The sequence below is a fragment of the Mercenaria mercenaria genome, chromosome 17 (genome assembly GCF_021730395.1).
Source record: "Mercenaria mercenaria strain notata chromosome 17, MADL_Memer_1, whole genome shotgun sequence".
Classification (NCBI taxonomy): domain Eukaryota; kingdom Metazoa; phylum Mollusca; class Bivalvia; order Venerida; family Veneridae; genus Mercenaria; species Mercenaria mercenaria.
In genome coordinates this window covers 48,836,522-48,842,584 of record NC_069377.1, presented here as the reverse complement: position 1 = coordinate 48,842,584, position 6,063 = coordinate 48,836,522, and the positions used below count along the sequence as shown (strand labels likewise).

At 33.4% G+C, this 6,063-nt stretch overlaps 1 long non-coding RNA gene across 1 annotated transcript; it reads left to right on the top strand.

Annotated features, from left to right (window-relative positions):
• Window positions 1-891: 891 nt before the first annotated feature.
• On the top strand, window positions 892-5,569 carry LOC123559481 (uncharacterized). The gene is made up of 3 exons (XR_008368173.1): window positions 892-2,567; window positions 3,853-3,962; window positions 4,548-5,569. It is a non-coding gene; the product is annotated as an uncharacterized LOC123559481 (long non-coding RNA).
• Window positions 5,570-6,063: the final 494 nt, after the last annotated feature.

Below are 6,063 nucleotides of genomic sequence, written 5' to 3'. Positions count from 1 at the left end.
AGACTATTTTTGAAGCCTTTAGCTAATAACACTGATGTTACAAAAATAGTGTTGAAAGATATAGATACAAGATACAATTTTTATGACCCCCTTCGAAGAAGGAGGGGTATATTGTTTTGCAGATGTTGGTCAGTCAGTCGGTCGGTCGTAATGTAGACCAATCCGTTTCCGGATGATAACTCAAGAACGCTTAGGTCTAGGATCATGAAAGTTGATAGGGAGGTTGGTCATCACCAGCAGATGACCCCTATTGATTTTGAGGTCTGTATGTCAAAGGTCAAGGTCACAGTGACCCTGAATAGTAAAACGGTTTCCGGATGATAACTCAAGAACACTTGGGCCTAGGATCATGAAAGTTGATAGGGAGGTTGGTAATGACCAGCAGATGACCCTTATTGATTTTGAGGTCAGTATGTTAAAGGTCAAGGTTACAGTGACCCTGAACAGTAAAACGGTTTCCGGATGATAACTCAAGAACGCTTAGGCCTAGGGTCACGAAAATTGATAGGGAGGTTGGTCATCACAGCAGATGACCCCTATTGATTTTGAGGTCAGTATGTCAAAGGTCAAGATCACAGTGACCAGGAAAAGTAAAATGGTTTCCAGGCAATTACTCAAGAACGCTTGGGCCTAGTGTCAGGAAAATTGATAGTTATGTTATATCCTTGGGGTCAAATATGGCCCCATCCCGGGGGTCACATGGTATATATAGACTTAAATAGGAAAACACTTTGAAAAAACTCTTGTCCAAAACCACAGGGCCTAGGGCTTTGATATTTTGTATATGACATCATCAAGTGGTCTTTTACTAAGATTGTTCAAATTATTCCCCTAGGATCAAATATGGCTCCGCCCTGGGGGTCACATGGTTTACATCCCGGCTGTACATTTTCCAGGTTCACCCTGGAAATGATGCTGGAAATACCTGGTATTACATGGTAATCCATGGAAATCCCTGGTAAATGATGACTTTTCCATATTCTGTTACATGAAATGTGGTATAATTTCCATGTAATACGGAATTTTATTTCCAGCCTTTTCCAGCATAGGCTGGACTATGATGGAAAGAGGCTGGACAACAGAGGTAAAAGGCTGGAAACCTCTGGAAATGATTCAATGGCAACATGGAAAGTGGAACTTAGTAATTTTTAAGGCTGGAAAAATATGGATAAAACTTTGAAATTTTACAGACCACCATGGAAAGAACTTAGTTATTTTTTAATCAAAATAACTGAGGAATAAATTTAAAATGCTTCTTTTTCAGTCCAGGGTGGTAGCTATTGCAAGCTTGCAGAAAGCTTACGCAAGCTTGTGTGTATTAACATACAGAATTCTGCAAGCTTGCGATAGCTTTGCAAGCTTGCGCAAGCTTTTTCTGTTAAAGCTGGACTTAGAAAATTTCATGCCAGTTGTAAGGTGGGAAGCAGTTAAAAATTCTAAGTTGAGAAACATGGAAAAAATCTATAAAAATCATTATTTGATGATGATTTATTTTTATTTTAACATATTATTCAAATTAAATGACATGAAACAAAGAATCTAAATATCAGGTAAACATTTATTTTTTGTATATATGTCTATATAAGGGCATGTCACACTAAATACCAAAACTATCAATTTGTCTGTAGCATGCACAATATAAATAAGACAATAAAATATGACAAAAAATATCTTTAACACTTTTTTATACATTTTATGTTGAGAATGTCTGAATTGATCATACAGAGAAAACTGTACAAGTGTACATGTAAGTATATAAGTCATATGGAATAATATATGATATACAGGTGATATTCTCTTAACTTTTACTCAGTAGCAAAGCTGCCATTTTTAGAGGATGGGTTTAGTTATATATAATCTGACATTTTTTTTTCTTCAAATTTTTCTGTCCAGAGAGGAAATCAGCTGAAAAAGGAAAAATCACATCCTTAAAATTTTAAACTAATACTAAAATTTATTGAAATATCATGCTTTTTTCTCCTAGAAAACAACAGCTGCAGCTACAGTAATTGCATGAAATAGTACAATTCTTTTCACCAATTCATTAAAAGTTACCTGGCAAAGGGATTCCTAGATAAGTGATAAATCATTTGGGTCTATTAATCTACTACAGTGTATGTATATTGCTTGTCTCACTACAGGAGATTATCTCATGCAGACTGATAAGATCTGGCATGCTTTATATTTAGAAACTCATAACAGAAATCAACCAATGAAAATAAGTCAGGGAACTACTTCTGGGGGCTGTACATGTACCACAAAAAGTAATCCATAGTTTTTTTCTGTTTTATATCAGTAATCTTCAAAATTTATGAGTATGTGATTGAATGGAATAAAATCTTCCTCTAGTACAAAAATATATTAACATCATAGATGTAACATTACCTTCATTAGCTGACTGTAAATGGCACATTTGCCCAAGAATATCAAAATTTCAAATCTACACAGGAAGTTCTTTGACAGAGAGCAGAACAGAGTAAAAATTTGGGAGAGTGTTTCCCTAAATATTTTACTATGTGCAGCTTATTTCATCTTGGAAGTTAACAATAATTTACAGAATGCACCAGGTGAGTTCATAAAATTTATTTATTTTCAAACAGTAATCTAGATTACCTTTAACAATGTCAAAACTAGAACAATGGATTCTATCAGGAAGCAGGTGGTTTAGTTTTCACTGTGTAATGCAACAAATGATTTTACTTCATGTCAATTTGTTCCACTGCAACTACTATGCAGCTGCAATTTCTAATTTATCATGCTTTTAATTTATAAGAAGGAAAATTGGATATTCTTTTTAAATGAAAATATCAAATGGAGGGGAAAAAAAGGCCAGAAGAGTTATCTCCGCAGGTGGCACTACTGAGTAAACAATGCTACCAGTCTGCTGACTACAATATTACACAGTATATTCAGGGAATATTTGGTTTAAATCAATGTTTTTAACCTGTTATTATATGAAAGTTATTTTTTAACAGGAAGAAATGTTTATGGATAATTTAGTTATTATTATAGATCATTATACCCTTTATTGAAACAGCAGAGCATTATATCGAAAATTCAGCAAAAATACACATATTAAGCAGCTTTTTGTTATTTATAGGTACTTTTATTGTAACTTCTTCTTTTGTTAATTCTGACATCTTTAACTACATTTATCACTTAGTCTAATTCTTTTCAATATTAAAAATGATTTTCAAATTTTCAACAAAAAAAAGTAGCATCTTTAATAATGGGAATTGCATGTCTAGTCCAAGACTATTCTAACTTTTTAGAATTTTTATTTTTAGAATTGTGATTAGAGCCAGTCTATAATTATCTAAGGTACAATATCATATGATAATATTAAAATCTGTAAATTAGACTGGCATTTGTCACAATAACGTAAATTTTTAAAAATCACATTTTTTTCAATTTTGTGACAAGTTCTTTATTATCAATCTTGCGGCTAGTCTAGTCTAGTCCACCTACTTATGATAGTCTTTGTCTAATATTTACCCATTTCAACAAAATAAACTGGAATGCACAAGTAAATAAAACTTCTATGTTCAAGGTTAAATGTAAAGATTTACCTGTTTTCCCTTTAGGAGTCTTACAGAATATTGACATATATTTGCAATGTTCAGGGAGATTATTTGAGCCTATCATACTTTAACTTAAAATATATCAAACTTTCCATGACATTAAAAAGTGAAAAAAGTATAAACAGTACTGTCAACTGATGAATGCATCAAAGACATTTTTTGGCCTCATTATTCATCACAATGTACAGTTTCAATTTTAGATCATTATACCCAATAATAAGCTATGAAAAAATTATAGACATCTAAGTGTTAAATTAAATCTATTTTTCAGGTATAGCATCATATGTGTATATAAAGTATCAGCACACATGAATGAATTGAGATATGTTTAGTGACCCAATGTATTGTGTTCAAAGGCTCCATCCAACAGTTCAAAGACATGTAAGTATATTGGCATTATATATTACTATAGTAATATACCAATACACACACTACCATAGTTCTAGGTCAACTGACAATTTTCCCCAAACATGACTGAATGTATCAACCGATTTTCAGCAGGACCCATAGCAGGTTTTATAATTATTCCCCTTGTTTCAAGTCCAGACCAATATTATTATATATAATGGTTAAAAAAGTACCAAATTAAGGAATCACTTGGCAGTCAACACAACTTGGGATGTCAGTGCAGGTAAATGGTAGAAATAAAACTTGTTACTATTTATACAATAAGAGCAATGCATAAGTCCAACCTATTAATCACTAACCCAAAACACTTAAAATATCTGTCTGCCTTCATTGGAACCTTATTCTACCAACATTTGAAATCAAATTGAGAAATAAAGCTTCGTGAAAATGCAAAAAGTAATGTTATTACTTGTTTAAATCTGCAGTGTTGCTTGTATCATAAAGATGCACTAACTTTGAATACCATGTAAGATATTAATTTTATTTTAAAACTATGAACAATACTAATGAAGAAACTGCTTTAATGGTTTAATATCTAGTGATTCATTATTTCAACAGGTCATAGCAGTGGAGCAAATGATGGCTTTGTGGTGGTTAGTGAAAAACTGTGGCAATCTACATTGGTGGTGGCAAACACTGACAGAAAATTTCTGGACCAGCAGTGACATTAAGTTGAAAATAATGACATATTTTACACTGTACTGAAGATGTAATTGCGAAAATTATTTAAGAAATAATATATCTCATTCAGTGATTTGTCGCTGAATAAATCATTGTTTGGAGTTCAGATGCGAAGGAATTAAATCACGATGGCGCAACATTACTGAAAGGATTTTCTTCAGACTTTCGCAAGTGAACAATCTTGACGGGTAGATACAACTACAATTATATTGCATCCAAAATCAGTGGCACAGAAACCGGTATGAAACCGGTATGGGACTATGTATTGCCTTGCAATACTTCAGCAGCTTGTTGTTTTATATGTGTAACCTGTAAATGATTATTGGTGTGTTTTATAAAGTTAAGAAGTCCTAGATGAAATTTTTAGTTTTTAATTTTAGCCTCACCTATGGACATGCACTGCTTAGGGGAGCTCATTTGTGATCATCCTTTGTCCAAGACTGTGAATCAAACCTACAACCTGCTGCACACAGCATTTTCATTTAGGATATAATCATATGGGATAAAACTTTTTGCTATTTCAGGGCCCTTAGAACTAGGCTGGAATATTTTCCAGGTTATACCAGGCTCATTTTCCAGCATTCCCTGGAAAATTTACCATGGTAAAACCTGGAACATTTTCCAGCCTAATCCAGGCTATGCTGGAAAATGTTCCAGGCTTTTCCAGACTTTGGTTAAAAAACTGTCCGAATACTCCAGGTTCATGGAAAAACAGGAATTTTATTACCATGGTATATTTTCCAGGGATGCTGGTATATCATGGTACTTATTCCAGCCTTGGCTTTTTCAAATTTTCCGCATTGATAATTTGGTTAGGCTGGAAAAGGCTGGAAACTTAGTCCGAATACTCCAGGCTTTTTTTTCCCATGGAATTCCATGGTAAACCCTGGAACTATTTCACCCGGGATAGACTTATATGGAGAAAAACTTTGAAAATCTTCTTGTCCAAACCACAAAGACTATGGCTTTGATATTTTGAAATATAGCATCATTTAGTGCTTCTCTACCAAGTTTTTTCAAATTATCCCTTTAGAGTCAAATATGGCCCTGCCCCAGGAGTCATATTGTTCATATAGACTTATAATGAGAAAAATTTAGAATCTTCATGTCCATAACTTACATCATTCAAATTTGGACCACATGTATAGTTTTGAGTGGCAAGATGAACCTTGACATGAGTTGACCTTGATCTTGACCTAGTAACCTACTTTCACATTTCTGTAGCTACAGCCTTCAAATTTGCACCACATGCATAGTTTTATGTTCCAAAATAAAATTTGACCTTAATTTTGACCTAGTTACCTACTTTCACATTTCTCAAGCTACAGCCTTAAAATCTGAACCACAAGCATAGTTTTGTGTACTGAAATGAACTTTGATCTTGAGATTGACT